The sequence below is a fragment of the Hydra vulgaris genome, chromosome 14, assembly GCF_038396675.1.
Source record: "Hydra vulgaris chromosome 14, alternate assembly HydraT2T_AEP".
Lineage (NCBI taxonomy): Eukaryota > Metazoa > Cnidaria > Hydrozoa > Anthoathecata > Hydridae > Hydra > Hydra vulgaris.
This window is the reverse complement of record NC_088933.1, coordinates 26,880,001-26,897,609: the sequence shown is the minus strand read 5'-3', so window position 1 is coordinate 26,897,609 and position 17,609 is coordinate 26,880,001. Positions and strand designations below refer to the sequence as shown.

The following is a 17,609-nucleotide window of genomic DNA, read 5'->3' as shown; positions in this document are numbered from 1 at the left end:
CTAAAATTAAATAGGTTTTCAAGATTAGACAGCTAAAATTTTTCCCATTTTGTCCACCTACTGGCCCACTGTGCAATGTAAGTTCAGTTTATGTTCTAAACCTCGAAGAAATTTTGAAACCAAAATACTTTTTTTTTTTTGGCACTTCAGTCACGCGACTTTTTTCGTACGACAAGTTCAGAATGTAAATATTGACGAATTTTTCGGCAACTTTGTTGGGAGTTATTTTAAAGCTATCTAACTTCAAATCCAATTGCCAGTTATATTTCACTGGCAAAATTTAAGAAGGAATGTTAATCTGTGGAGGTTATTCTTCAAAGTTTCTTAAAAAAGAAAATAAAAGATTTTTAAAGTCGTTTTCTCCATTGTTTAATTTATTTACACTTTTGACAAGTACTATATTATGTTGCCTTTTTTTGGGTTTTAGCACTTCAAAAAAAAGTATTTAGTTTGTTAAATTGCAATATTTGATACTTTTTTTTGTAATAATTTGTTTTTTATGTCTGGACTTAACAATAAAAAAAAAACCACTTTATATTATTTTTTCGATTCTTTCTTGACTACATTAAAATACTTCGTTCAACCTACATAGTTAGTTATTTTACTCTAATTAGGGATCCTAATTAGAGACACTAATTTAAGGAATCTGACCTAAATTAGTGTCCCTAAATTAGGTAAATTGACCTATATCTGGTTAGTTCCTTATTCTGGTTGATTTTCAAAAAAATCTTTGTTTGCAGGGTTGTATTGATTGCTTTAAAGTAAAAATACATACAACATTAAGACTTTATAATTTATAAGTATGCAATTTAAAGTACTTATTGACTCGTTACATGCTTTGAAAATATTTTTTTTAAATTGGATAAATATTATAATCTATAAACTGAATGTTTGGTATTATCAAAGTTTTTTTGATTACATCCAAACATTTTGCGTTTGAAAATCTTTTAAAATGCTACTAATATTACGATAAAATATTATCAAAACTGTGTATGCATCTATGACTCTTTTGTATAACGTTCAATAGTTTTTTTTTGTGAGTTCATTTCTGTATACAATCTTATAACATACTTTCTAGCCATATAAATCTTATTATTCTATATCTGGCCATGTAAGTCTTAATTCTGTCAATGTATTAAATGCAAAGTCTTTTAGATTAATTACTTAAACACGAATATGTATATATATATATATATATATATATATATATATATATATATATATATATATATATATATATATATAATATATATATATATATATATATATACATATATATATATATAAATATATATATATACATAAAAATATATATATATATATATATAAAATATGTATACATATATATATATATATATATATATATATATATATATATTTATATATATATATACATATATATATATATATATATATATATATATATTTATATATTTATATATATATATATATATATATATATATATATATATATATACACATATATACATATATATATATTTTTTATGAACTTTTTATTATTTATAACAACTATAGTTGTACTGCAGCACAGAGCCTTTGTGAAGACATTAAATTATAATTTATCTTTAAATTGTATTGATTTTGGCACTTTTAGAAATTTTGCTTTGAAAATTTATGTCCTGTCAAAAAGTGGGGACCCAATATGTTCGTACTTATTGCAATTCTGGTTGATAAATTATGCTGCTCAACAACATAATTGACTTTAAGTTAATAACATGTTTTAATAATTTTAGACTAATTTTTCAACTTCAGTCCCAATGGCTTGTCTTTGGTCTTGTTTATTTGTTTTTATTTGTTATTTTGCAAATTAATTGCATGTATAAGATAACAATGTGGATAGAGTAGAAAGTCTTTGTAAAACTTTGCCATCATTCCAATGACAGTATCACAATAAAAGTACTCTAAAAATGTTTACGTTACTAAATTTGTAGGAAGGGCGTCCAGTTTTGAAAATTTGTTTCAAATTTTTTAAAATTTTATTTTACCAAAAATGATATTTTAGAAAACCATAGATGTGTAAACCATCTAAACCATGTATGTATGTATGTACCATGTGTATAATTGTCGCTTGCAATTTCTAAAGTATGTTGAAAGTTATGCTATAAAACATAAAAAATCATTCAAGAATGGAAACACTACAAAAAAAATGGTGGCGTGGGATCTGCAAAAAGCACAACAATTTAACTTGACGTTAATAAGGAGGTACAGCAGCGTTAAGAAACCAGTGTATTATTTGTAAAGTGTCGATATTTTTTTCCTTCTTAAAAATGTGTTAACGGAAAACAACCTACTTCAGAAACCGCAAAACATTTTGGAATATGAATGAGACTGGGATGCAGTTTGATTATCGTCCTGGAAAAATAATTACTAAATGAGGAATTAAGTATGTACTAGTAGTCGATCAGGTAACCGGTAATCAATCAGAGTAAAGGCTTGTGTCAATAAACTGTGTGGCTCTCTTCCGCCACATTTCGTATTTAAAGAAAAAACTACTGAGTCTCTTTCGAGTTTTTTTAGAAAATGTACATTTAAATAAATATAAGAAAATAATATTGAGTTTTTATTAAATAAAACTAAGATATTGTTTTAAATAAAGCTGTATTTATTTATTTTAGTTAATGATTTCGTAAAGAATACAATCTCAGTACTAATAAAATGCCAAAAGATATAAATAAATAAAAAAAATCGCATCCTTGGTTTAAATAAAGAGGGTTATTAACAGGTTAAAACAAGCAAACGTGTGAATTGTTCGCGAGCCTCATTTTAAAAAAGTAGCCTCAGTTTAAAAAATATAATGAAACTGGTAATGTAGTGGATAAAAAAAAGTCTGGTTGTCCCAAAAAGTTAAGCCTACGTGATGAACAGATTTTAAAAATAACAGCGCTACAAAATTGCAAGAAAAAAAGCGCAGATCTCGTTTAAAATCTAAAAAGAGCTCGTGGAACTTAAGTACATGCACCTACAGTGAGACGATCTTTAAATATGGATTAAAAGGCTGTTCAGCTAATATAAAACCTTTACTACGCAAAGGTATTAAAGAAAAAAAGAATAAAGTTTGCCAAAGAGCACAAAGAGTGGCAGAAAAATCAATGGGAAAAAGTATTTTTTACTGACAAATATAAATTTTAAATAACTGGGACGAATAGAAGTCAGTATGTTAGGCAAAGACAGGGAGAGGCATTTAAAGAGCCATGTATAGCATCAACTATCAAACATGGTTGAGGGAATATTCAAATTTGGGGATGTATTTCAATAAAAGGGGTAGGAGATTTTGGTAGAATAACAGAAAAGCTTACAGATAAAAAATAAAATTTTTTTTTACATAATCACACTTCTTGACGACAACTGATCAGGAAGTATTTTATCCATCAACAAGATATCAATCCCAAACATACTTGCAAATCAGTTATAAATTATTTGTCAAATCTGGAAGAGGGTGGAGAACTTCGAACCATGCCTTGGCCTCCTCAGAGCCCTGATTTGATTATATTTGAACATGTTTGGGACTTTAAAAAGTTGAATAGGTTACCAAAGAATGTAAATGAACTTTGAAATGTTCTAAATGAAGAATGGAATAATTACATATATTAAAAATCTATATAAAAGTATAAACAAAAAACTCCAAAATGTTATCATAAATAAAAGTGGTCACTCTAAAAAAATAAAAATTATTTAAGTTTCTATGTATGAATATAAACTTAAATGTTTTTAATCAAACTTGCATTATATTACACAGTTTATTAAAAAATATCTTTGTACCTACATTTTTGTTTAAATTTTATTTTGTTTGACATATTATATATATATATATATATATATATATATATATATATATATACTATATATATAATATATATATATATAAATATATATATATATATATCTATATATATATATATATATATATATGTATATATATATATATATATATTTAAATATATATATTTATATTTATATATATATATGTATATAAAGATATATGTATAAATATATATATATATATATATATATATATATATATATATATATATATATATATAATATATATATATATATATATATATATATAAATATGCCTGAACTTCCTATTTAATGCCCATCCGCGGTGCTCTGTGATAAGACCGTAAGGTCTTATTGGGGCACTTAAATAAAATAAAAAAAATAAATAAACAATTATTGTCCTTGATGATTTTTAAGTCAGAATGACTTCATTGGATACTGAGCCGTTGGCAATAATTTATATGTGTTATATTTAAAATTAATTATATGTACTACGTATAAATGCATTAAATTATATACAATAAATCAAATAAAATCTATATAGAAATGATAGTTTGACATACACTAAGTATGAAACAAATATTTTTACAAAAAATTTTTTATTAGTTTTTGCGGTCATATTGGCTTTTATAACTCTTAAAAGCTTTTTTTAAAGCAATGCAAAAGATTATCTAAACTTGATCCAAAATGTCCGCAATTCATTTTTGTAAATATCTTTAACATTAAAATAGGGTTATAAATACATTCTCTTAGTTATTTTTTTTTTAGAGAAACTAAAGTTTAAACATATGTCATCCGTTTTTTACATCACGTGCTCGCTAGAAGTTATAAAGAAGTTTAAATTCACTTTATCAAAAAAACTGTTGTTCTTTTTTAGAAAAATCTACTACTGGCAAACCATAAAACAACATGTGACACCATACGATTGATCATTTTGAAATGCTTTATTTCATATATATATATATATATATATATATATATATATATATATATATATATATATATATATATATATATATATATATATATATATATATATATATATATATATATATATATATATATATATATGAAAAAAGCTATTTTACTAGGCATTGATGTTGTCTTATCTGAACAAGCAGAGATTGAAAATTAATTTAATACTTAGAACATCTGATATAAAAAATGTTAAGACATAATTACTTAACACATAATTACAAATAAATATGAAATTTATTCAATGAGGAAGAAATAATGATATTTATGGTGTGTGAGATCTTTTATGCAGTAATATTATGCATTACGTAGTCATGGCTTTGTTATCTGTCAAAAAGTCTCATGCTCTATTATAACGTATTTAATTTGAATTCTTTATTTATTGCTATTACATATCAATATTAAACTCTTTATATTTTTACAGCACCCTAATCAGCATACATGTTTTGATTCTGTATGTATAGTGTGTGTTCATATTTAGTTTTATATACATTTATTTTTTCTTATGTTTGCATCAAGTTTATGTATTTAATGAGATAAAATTGTTTTAATTTATATGTATATAATTTTTTGTTTGTTTCATTTATATAGTACTTGTAAATATAGTGTATTATAAACAAAACAATTTCATTTGAGTTTTTCCTCCAGTGCAACACAACTCTCAACCTGGCCTTTGTGTTTAATTTTCCATATAATTAATTTTTATTTGAATCTTCTTTTTTATCCGAACCATTTAGACAGGTGTTTACACAGTTATATCGAAAGCGTGCAAATATCAACTTTTGCAAAAGAAAATGACTTTTTATAATCTTCTTTTAAAATCTTTTAGCAAAATGTAGTGTTAAAGTAATGCGTGGTAAAAAATTAGTAATTTGCATGGTACTACTTTTCTTTAATTTTTAGAACAATTGTAATAGTTATGTTTTCCTTACGTCCTTAACTAAATAACTTTTTAAAACCGCATGAAATTAGCAAATGGGGAGATAGTTATTTAAAAACAACCGCCGCGCTTAGCATAAAACGAATATTTCTCCTATAGCGGTGTTAAGTATAACTAAATATAAACCAAGTTGAAAAATAAATTTACACTAAAAAGTTATAAATTTTCACTAAATCTAAATTAAGTATAAAACAAATAATTCCCCTAAATGGTTTGAAAACTTAGTTAAATATAAACAAAGTATAAAAAAAATATTTTTATTAAAATATTTTGTAATCTACTATATATATAAAGGGCAATGTGTGTGTGTGTTTGTTTGTTTGTTCTCTATAGAAATCCAAACCGCCGGACCGATCTCGATGAAATTTGGCATGGGGGTAGTCCTCGAGGGGGAGAAGGTTCTTAGCTGGGTTTTGACCCCGTACCCCAATCCCCGGGGTCAAGGGGGCCCAAAAATGGGCCCCCTGTCCCCGGGGTCAAAGGGGACCATTTTTTGGGACCATTTTTGGGACCATCTTTGTGTACAGATATCAGGTAAGCCAGTTTAAATATTGGTAACTCCAGCTATCTTATCTTCTTCTTCTTAATATATATAAAGGGCAATGTGTGTTTGTTAGTTAGGGGGGACCATTTTTTGGGCCCATTTTTGGGCCCATTTTTGTGTACAGATATCAGGTAAGCCAGTTTAAATATTGGTAACTCCAGCTATCTTATCTTCTTCTTCTTAATATATATAAAGGGCAATGTGTGTTTGTGTGTGTGTTTGTTTGTTTGTTCTCTATAGAAGTCCAAACTGCCGGACCGATCTCGATGAAATTTGGCATGGGGGTAGTCCTCGAGGGGGAGAAGGTTCTTAGCTGGGTTTTGACCCCGTACCCCAACCCCCGGGGTCAGGGGGGACCATTTTTTGGGCCCATTTTTGTGTACAGATATCAGGTAAGCCAGTTTAAATATTGGCCCGGGCAACGCCGGGTAACTCCAGCTAGTCAAGTATAAATTAAGTATATTACAAATGTGACATACTTTGAAGGCATAAATGCGTATCAATTCACCTATTTGTCGTGAAATCAGTTTTAAATCTTTTCACCATTCTGTTATGTGCTTTCGCTTAGCGCTTGTTATTTATGACTTTAATCCTCATCATACTAAATGGCATGGTTCTAACACCACTGAACTTAATAGCATTACAGCACATAACTTCCGCATTTTCCCAATTTCTTACTCAAATAGTTAACTTTGTAACTCGTTTTCCTGACAACTTATTTACTTTACTTCAATCTTTGAATTGTTTTTTGTCTCTTATCCTAGTTTGTTTTTAGAATTTTTTTTTTCAATTTTAGGTTAGTTTTTGTCTTGTGCAGCTGTTGTCTTGCGCAATTTTTGAATCAATTTTAAAAGAACAACTCTCTTGTTAATAAACGTCCATTTGTTATTGCAATAAATTAATGCAATAAATTCTTGTCAGATGCTAAGCTTTATTATACCCAGTTTACTAAATCTCGAATCTTATCTCAAAAGTTAGGCTCTAAAGTCTTTTAAAAAAACTTTAGCAGCGTTCTTAACAAAGGTAGATCTAACATTCCATCTCGCATTCATAGAACTAATATATTAACATCTTCAAAAGATAAGGCTATTTGCAAAAAAGTTTTTTTTCTAAATCTTATGGCTATTCTTTTCCTTCTATTCCAGTTAAACATTCCATTTAATCAAAAGCTTTTACTAAACGGCATAAATTATAATAACACTAAGCATAAAACAAATACGGTTTAAATTATAGTTGAATAAAAACTAATAGTAAATCGAATAACTTTACAAAAACTGCATAAATTATAATTAAATATAAGTTATGTTAAAAATTTTAAGTGTTCACCAATGAACAAAACTAACAAAGAACAACAAAAACAGTAAAAAATACTATTGCTGCCCTTACCTAAACCATCAGTTAATGCTCTTGCAGTTCCCTAATCAGTATTCCTCGGGAGATAATCATACGGAATTCAGTTATGACCATTTATACCACTTTATTAGCTGCTTTTAAACTGGATTTGTGTCCATATATCTTTACAATAACTCACTTAAAACTTATTTTTATACAACCTTTTTTGAATTTTTACCTGGAAGTTCAACGGTCAAATGGTTGCTAGTCTTTTGCTCTTTTTAGGAACATTATTAAACTCAATTCTTTCACCCTCAGGTCTATATGGCCCAATATCTTCGACTAGTAACTAGACCTACATGCTCTAGTTGCAAACCTTGAAAACAAAATATTGTCTTAACTATTGGTCTTGCTGCAAACTAAAACAAAAAATAATTTTTTGCAAACGTTTCATGATTTTGGCTTGATTCTAAAATATATATATATAAAGGAAGCATTAATTTGACAACTTTAAAGACAGACCTACTGCTAGAACTTTTTTCTCTAAATCGCTTTCTATAACATTAAACATCTGTTTGCTATAAGTATATAACTATTAAACTAACACTTTTTCAAACATAATCCTTTTCTCTCAGATGTTTACGGCTAAATATGTTCCACTAATGACTAGACTTATTTGTTTTAGTTGTGGACTTTATATATATGTACAAAATGCGAGGAGATTTGCTACATTGACTAACATATAGGTAAAAAAAAAATAACATGCAAAGAGTGTTGTTACACCGACTGACTGGAAAAGATGCAAGTAGAGCTGCTACATGATATATACTCTTGCTTTGTTGTATTCAATTTTTATAATTCAAATTTTATATGTATATATATATATATATGTATATGTATATATATATATATATATATATATATATGTACTTATATATATATATATATATATATATATATATATATATATATATATATATATATATATATATATATATATATATATATATATATGTATATATATATATATATATATATATGCATGTATATATATGTACATACATATACATACATATATATATGGATATATATATATATACATATATATATATATATATATATATATATATATATATATATATATATATATATATATATATATATATATATACATATATATATATTTATATATATACATATATAAATATATATATATATATATGTACTTATATATATATATATATATATATATATATATATATATATAATTATATTATTATTATTACTATTGTTATTATTATTATTAGTATTATTATTATTGTTATCATTTAATCTTTGTGAATAAAACTTCTATAAGTTTCTAAAACAACTTTAACACAACATTTGTCACAAAGATTACTAAGTTTTAAACATGGTAAAACCTTTATAGGGTTTGATGAAATAAAACCCTATTTAGTATCACATTTACTAGGCCAGAGAAAAAAACAATACCTGATTCGCTAAGACAAAAACCTTCTATACATGAAGAAATACAGCATGTCCATATTCCGCAATGTAAATGATTATTATATACTCGCTAATCTTTTGAGACTGAAGCAACTATTGCCAAACCAATATCAGATAAATATAGTAGGCTGCTTAAAATAATTAATAAAAATATTTGAAAGAATTTTAAAATCTAAATGGTTTTAGTTTATTTTTATTTATTACTCATACATAAAACCGACCAAAAACAAACAATTTTTTTTTGTTTATATGATATGATATCAAAGAAAACTGTTTACTGTTCACAGCAACATTTCAAAAATTCGTTTTCTTTTTTGTGCTAAAAAGCACGTTTTTAGCACAAAATGTTATCAAAATTGGCATCAAAGAAAAAAAAAGTTTTATTTTGGTGATCTAAACATAAATTTTTATGATTTTATTTGAAATAGGAGCAATTCTTTAATTAATTATCTAACTAGAGTATTAACAAAATTAGCAACAAAATTCAAAAAGGTATATTGAAAGATAAATAATTCATTTCCCAATACTTATATGATTTAACTCAAATACTAAAACTAAGATTAAAATAATAATCAAACTTTACATATTGCTTTAATACATGGTTTTGTGCGTACTTTTATTAACCCTAAACTTTGTTGTAATATTTTACTTTCAATGTTGGCATTTTTTTGTTTTTTTGCCATTTACTACATATTAACGCAGATGTGCTTGTTAGGTTTCGCTATACAAATTTTTTCACAGTTTTTAAAAGAAGACCAAAACACATATACTCAGCAAACATGCTTTCAGCGGACCGTGATGCGTAAAGCCGCAGCCGGTATGCCGCTGCTGGCCCACTGTGATGCCTAATACGGATTGCCGCTGCTGGCTAACTAATGATGGACCGTTATCGATTTTGTGTTGGCTTACCGCCGTAGGCTGAAAAAAAGCAAAACGCTTCGTTTTAAATGCGTTTTTAAATCGGGATGCCAGCTTCGTTAAATACATGGCGATACATTATAGTTTTGCCAACACAATCCAGAGTTGGATTTCGGATAGCGGTAAACTGTCGTAATAACACCAAAAGCAGGCATTTCAAGCGCCATCAGACTTTGATTGATTGATAATTATATTGTGACTCTTTTTTAAAAAATTCACTGATTATAACTTATTAGTGTTTAAATATATGCTTAAAATTGTTATTACATTTATTTTTTAACAATAGTTTATTTAGTATTTATAGCTCTGATAAAATTATATACTAAGTAAAACAGTAAGTAATAAATAAATAAGATGTAAATATAAATCAAATTAATCAATAAAATCAAAATAAATAAATAAAATATAAATTATATATATATATTTATATTGAATCTTTATCTTTACTTTATATTATAAAGTATAGCTATAATTATTGCTTATAAATATTAAAAATTATATGATTTTCACATTCTTATAATAATTAGCTTTTGGACAAAATGACGAAAGATATAAGCTGATGTTGAGTATTGCTTAAAAGATCTTACCAATAAATCAAGCAATGTTTCACATTCACCAGAAGAAGTACAATTATTGTATTTAAAGAGTATATCAGATCGAAAATTTTCAACTGAGAGTGCTATTCCTTCAGGTGCATATAATATTGATTGTGAAGTGAACTCTGACAGTAATTTAACAATTTCTGATTCTGAATGTTACCCTTTATTGTCATCAGATTGTGAGACGAGTGATGATGATAAAAATGGAGAACTAAAAATCATTTGATCCAGTGGGCAGTTAAGTTTGCTATAACCGATGCAGAATTAGCATTTTTGTAAAAAATTATCGGTAAATCGTTTCCTGATTTGCCAAAGGATCCACGCACTCTGCGTCAAACATAGTTTTTTGTACCTGTTTACAATATTACTGGAGAACAGTATTGTCATTTTGGCATTAGACAAAGTATTTTAAGTAAAATTTTATGTTTTTTAGAGAAAAATAATTGTATATCAATTCAAAAGTTGAATATTGTGGAAAACAATATTCAACACAATAAAAACCCATTTATAATTGGCCTTTTCTATGGTAGGTCAAAATCTAAAGACCCTAATGAATTTATAAAAATGTTTGTTGATTAAGTTATTGCTCTATTTCATTCTGGTATTAGTATTATTAGTAAAGTATTTAAGTTTGTCATATCAGCTTTTTTTTTTTGTGATACACCAGCTAGATCATTTTTTAAAAAGAAATAAAAGACATGGAGCCTATTATGGCTGCGATAAATGCCGTCAAAAAGGTGTTTATGCTGTAAGAGTAACTTTTCCAGATCTTCAAGCTAAACTAAAAATTAATTATTCTTTTTTAAATATGAAGCAAAAAGAACATCATGTCAAAGAATCTGTCCTCGTTCAACTTGGTGTTGGTATGATTACCCAGTTTCCTAGTGATTATATGCACCTTGTATGCTTTGGAGTTGTTCAATAGTTAATGTTTTTTTGGTTCAAAGGTCCATTATATGTTAGAATTGGTCCCAGAGATGTGAAAAATCTTTCGGATAAATTAATTGGTGCAACCATGTTTGTTCCTAAAGAGTTTGCACGCAAACCAAGATCTGTTACTGAATTTGAAAGGTAAAGGCAACAGAATTTCAGCAGTTTCTTTTATATACTGCTGTCATTTATTTGGCTAAGTACTCCGAGAAGTTTTGTATAGAAATTTATTTTATTATCTGTTGCCATGAGGATTTTGTTGTGTCCACAGCTTGCTGCAATTTATGCAGAATTAGCTTACACTTTGCTCACTCTTTTTATTGAGCATGCCTCTGCTTTTTTTGGTCCGGAAGTGATCACATATAATCTTCATGGAATTTCACATTTATGTTCAGATGTAAAAAAATACGGAGCATTAGACAATATATCTTGTTTTTCTTTTGAAAATTATCTTTCTCAGGTTAAAAAATTGGTCCAAAAACGAAACTTTCCTTTACAAGAAGTAGTGCATTGATTACCAGAAAGAGCGTCATTGCAATTGATTGAAACATTTGTTATACCCTTTTTGAAGCAAGAGCATACTATCAAACTACCAATAGGTCTGCCTGATATTTTTTCACAATATAAGCAACTATTTTTACCAAATTTTTGTGTAACAACATGAGTATGTGATATCTGTATTAGCTTAAAAAGAGGTGAAATAGTGATTGTACAAAACATTGCAAAGACAAAAAAAGAACCTCATGATATATTTATAGTATTCAACATTTTAAAAAAAAAAATCAAAGTTGTTTGTTTATCCGTGGGATTCTACATTGATTGGCATTTATTCTGTTCATGAATTGTCAGAAAATTTACAATTTTGTTGTATTGATGATATCAAAAAAAAAAAATGTTCTTTTGCCACAAAAAAAAATCATTTGTAGCACTTCCACTTTTACACACCTAGATTTATACTCTGAATGTTTTCGTTAATTTATCTTAGTACTGGAGTGATGGTGATTTAAATATTTTTCATAATTAGTAACTTTGTTGCTGTTTACTTCGAACGAAAGTTGTAATTATACTTTTTATACTTAATGAATTTCCTTTATTTTTAGATCTTTTTTGTTTTCAAAATGCAACAACATTCAGTATACAATATCGTAAATCTATATAATTTTGTTTTTATTTGTCAATTTAATTTTTATTAAATTTTTTTCACCAGTTTAAAAATATTTTAAATTGTAAAAGTTGAATTTAATAAATTGATGTATATGTATATACATATATATATATATATATATATATATATATATATATATATATATATATATATATATATACATATATATATATATATATGTATATCCTTTTTCATAATCAAATTCTAATTAAAGAGGTGCAAAAAAAAAATATTTTTTAAAATCGCATGCTTTTCATGCTCTGGTGGTAAATTTCAAACAGAGAAGACTGGTTTATTTATATATATATATATATATATATATATATATATATATATATATATATATATATATATATATATATATATATATATATATATATATACATGTGTGTGTGTGTGTGTGTGTGTGTGTGTGTGTGTGTGTACGTATGTATGTGTGTATATATATATATGTAAATCTATTAATATTTAATTTTATTGTTAAAAGATCAGTTTTTAAATTGATTTAAAGTTACCTTTTGTCACGAAAATCTTCAATAATGTCAAACCGAAACTACAAACTACACTAATTAAAATTTTTTAGCAATTAAAGCTTTAACATGAATAACAAAACGTTTGCTGTAGTTTCTTTCATTAAAGAACAAGGTTCGTTGTTTGTGGTCCCATCTACCTGGCTAATTGATGAGAGTTCTTGTCAATGGCCACCAATTATTAGTGATAAAATGGTTGATGAAGCTGTTGCAAGTCTTGAAAATGCATGTAATACTTGGGCAATACATGACATTTATGTTCTATACTCTACAGGTTTACACTTTTACCTTATTGTAACACTATCTCTTTATGATTAAACTATTGCTAAATTAACTAAAAGTATATGAACAAAACATAATATATAAAATTTGTATACAACATAAAATTAATGAAAAGTTCTATTATTGCTTTTATATAATAAGATAATGTGATCGAAGTGAAATTTTTTAAATTTTGGTAAAAACATCGATGTCTGAAGGTGTGTTTGAAATTTGTTCTAATAAAACCACATCAAATGAGTAATCAATGCATTTTTACTTTCAATAAAAAATTAGGAAGTGCTTTTAAAAAGCAATCAATGAAATAATATATAAAAACTTTTATTTAACTTATGATCTTATACAAGACTCAGTGTTTGCTATCTCAGGATTTTTCTGATAAGCTGGTTTCTTTACTTATGGAGAAAAAAAGTGAAATCAAAAATTTAAAGCGCCAAACTGAGTTCAACACAAAAATGTTGCAGTAAATGTTAGATTGCAAGGGAGAGAATGATATTTTAGAGAAATACAGCTTTCCTATTGACAATTTAAAAGATTTTTTTGAAATTAAAAAATTCCTTGCAGCTGACAAGACAGTATTTAACAATCTTGTGAGCATTTATAAACAATACAATTTTCAATAATAAATGTTATGGAATATTTTATGCCCTTAGTTTGAAAACAATTTTGTTTATAAATTTATTTAGAAATATTTTTCAGTATATATATTACTGATGCTTTTTCTCTGTTTTTTGTGGGTAATAGCTGTGGCAAGTAAAGCATGCCAGACATTACAGTAGGCTGTGCGGAGAATGTCTTTTAAGTTATTTACTAATAGCCTTTGATGTAAAATTAACTGGACTGGTATTGCCAGAAATGCCAATGAAAGTATCTTTGTAAAACAAAGTGTAAAAGATTTACAATGTCGACATGTGCCTGAAAGTAAATTTTTTTTTGGAGGGGGCTAATTATTTTAATTTAATAATTACTTACAGTATTGGAAAAACGTTTGCGACCAACATCAAACAATGCTAAAAAGTGTTTCTTATTTTACAAGTCTTAAAAACGAAACGAACTATACTACCACAGCAAACAGTTAAGGAGTCTGGAGTCATTGCATGCTATGACATGAGCAATCAGCTGACAGGTAACAGCACACAGGCAGAATTTCGTTGACAAGTGCCATTTTGCAGCGAACAAAACAACTGCAACTTTTTTTGTTTGTTTCATTTTCTTAAGTCTGGTTCGTGTCAACGTCACGGAAGTTTTTTAATAATTATAGGAAGTATCCAGAAGTTTCCAGAAGTTTCCAGAAGCATGCAGAAACTTCCAGAAGTATCCAGAAGAAGCATCTAGAAGCATCCAGAAATATCCAGAAACATTCAGAAGCATCTAGACGCATCCAGAAGCATCGAAAAGAAGCATCTAGACTTTTTCAGAACAGATTCACTCAGGTTCATTTTACTATATAAGAGACATGTAAATCGACATGTAATTCAGTCAGTAAATGAAAGTCAATCAGTCAGTATTATCAACACAGTGTATCAAAGTGAGTTTTATCAAAGTATTTTATCGAAGAACATCAATACAAGAAGGGAAATGCAACAAGAGTTTCATTACATCAAAACAGTCCACAATTAACTAAGACGTTATGTTCCACAGGGCATTATTGTATCATCACAAGGTAAATGTAACACGGTAAGCCTTGAGAAACGTAATTATTTATTTTTATTATTTTTGTGACTTCAAGTGCAAAAATGGCTCCCGACAGTCTTGGATTAGAACTAAGAACAAAAATTATTGGCGATTACGTAAGTGGAATGTCACAAAAAAGTATTTGTGATAAATATCGCGTGAAAAAATGGACCGTATCAAATTTCATGAATATAAATATCCTGAAAGATGTTATGTTACCTCATGCTGAATGGAATATGCCAATAAAATGGGTTTTTCAGCAAGACAACAATCCGAAACACACTGCAAAAGTAGTCAAGCAGTGGTTTCAAGACAACTACCGACCGGTGATGGATTGGCCGCCTCAATCTCCGGATCTCAACCCTATCGAAAAGCTGTGGGAGTTCCTCAACCGCAGAATTATTCGTAAAGGTGTTCGTAATAAGGATCAACTGTGTGAACAAATCCAAAAGGCCTGTGCAGCGATTCCACAAAGTTTCATTGATCACCTGATCGAATCTATGTCTCAAAGATGCAAGGCTGTGATCGAAAACACAGGATTCGGCTCAAAATATTGATAGCGAAATACAGCTTGGTCAACATATTGTCGAGTTGCACTTGTTTTGTCCAGAAGGAAATCAACTTTTTTAATACTTTTGATTAATTTATTAATTTTCGTGTACAAATAATGAACTTTGTGATAAAACTTAAAGAACTTTGTTTCTAAATTGTTGCATAGTTATTTCTCTAAATTGAAAAAATGCAGCACATTTATATAAGGTAACTAAATTAGCATTATTTGGTTGCACTCGTTTTGTCCGATACTGTATGTCTGATTTAATTAACTATTTGCTAATAAATAGTTAATAAATAAATAAAATTTGTTAATAAATAGCTTTAAAAAAAAATATGAAAATTGCTGAAATTGCATTAAAATATATAAATATTTTTTCCTGCTGAAGAGTAAAATAAATGTCTTAAATTGATTCTTAGAAGCTGTAAAAAGAAATCCTGCAACAACTTCAGCAACTGAATCAGATTTTCAACGTGATGCTGTACGTTTTTTGCATTGTGCATCAGACCACAATGGTGGACGAAAAGTTTGACAAGACCAAAAAGACAATCAGGCCAAAAAAAAACTTATGTCTACATCAATTTTTTTCAATGCCATTCAATAATAAGGCATTTTTTAGTTCACATGATGAATAAAAATTTTAATTAAAATACACATCTTTATTTACAAATTTGTTATCTTTATTTTACAATATTTAATATACTTTTAAATATTTTATTTTTTAAACTCACTAGAGTAAAGTATTTGTGCAATAAACATTAATTTTTCAATGTCTTTCATTTTCATTCCCTTTTACTGTAACCACTTGTATATGAGATTGTAGATGAGAATTTAAACTGATCGTGATATTAAATGTTACCAGTGAATAAAGTAATATTGATTTTGTAATTTTAATATTTTTGTTTCAATGTTGTTTTTGAAAGAAATCCAAAACATAAGTTCTGTAGTCTGCTTACTGTTTTGAAAAATTATATACTAATTTACGAAACCATTTATTTCAATCAATTATTTGGCTTTTTTTATATTTTTTCAAGGTATTTTCATAGTATAGTATATCGTGGTATGTTTTTGTTTGCATGGTGAAAACTATATTCAATGTGCAAACTATACTTTAGTTCATCAAATTATATTTTTATGGATGTGTTCTGTCTCTGATTCTTTCTTATTAAGATCTGCACTAGTATGTTAGGCTTATGGTTTGCAAAAGATTCACCATTGCTCTTAAGTTTCTGTGAGCTTCACAGTTTGATTTCCAACCTGGCATATAAGTATATCATTTTTAAATACTATTTTAATTGTTACCTAAAAATTGAAATTAATGATAATTTTTTTAATGAAATAACAATTTTTTTATGTTGTTATTAGCCCATCAAGCGTATTGATAGGAATCGGTATACCAGGTAGAGAATTTAAGTTTATTGTATGTGAAGTTTAACTTTATAAAAAAGGCACGCAATATGACTTTATTTTTATATAGTTTTTGTTAAAAAATGTTTTCTTAGTTAAGATAATGTAGCAATGTTTTTTAAGTTTTTATGTTTTAAATTATGCTTAAATAATAAAATTAAATTGATATTTATTCAATATAGATAAACTTAGTATTTGGAGTTATTTGTCAATAACTGATGATCAGACTATTTTAAACAAAAACGTTTTTAAGCGCTGAGAAGGTTAGTTCATTATCTTTGTTGTAATAGCTCTAAACTTGACAGTTTCAGCATTTTCATTACATATCATTGTCTGCTTTCAGGTGAAAGTTAGAAGTCTGCAGACTGCAATGTAAATCAATTTTCAACACATAATGGTATTCTGAATATATTTTTCAATTGAAATGAGAATAAACTGAACTTAAAGATGTGTTCA

At 27.0% G+C, this 17,609-nt stretch overlaps 1 long non-coding RNA gene across 1 annotated transcript in view; it reads left to right on the top strand.

Moving 5' to 3' along the window:
• LOC136090447 (uncharacterized) overlaps nt 1-17,609 on the top strand; it is a 34,610-nt gene that overhangs the window by 16,835 nt on the left and 166 nt on the right. Inside the window, exon 3 of the long non-coding RNA XR_010643428.1 lies at nt 17,497-17,609. This exon is cut by the window's right edge and continues 166 nt beyond it. This is a non-coding gene — a long non-coding RNA (uncharacterized LOC136090447). The remainder of the gene's footprint in view (nt 1-17,496) is intronic.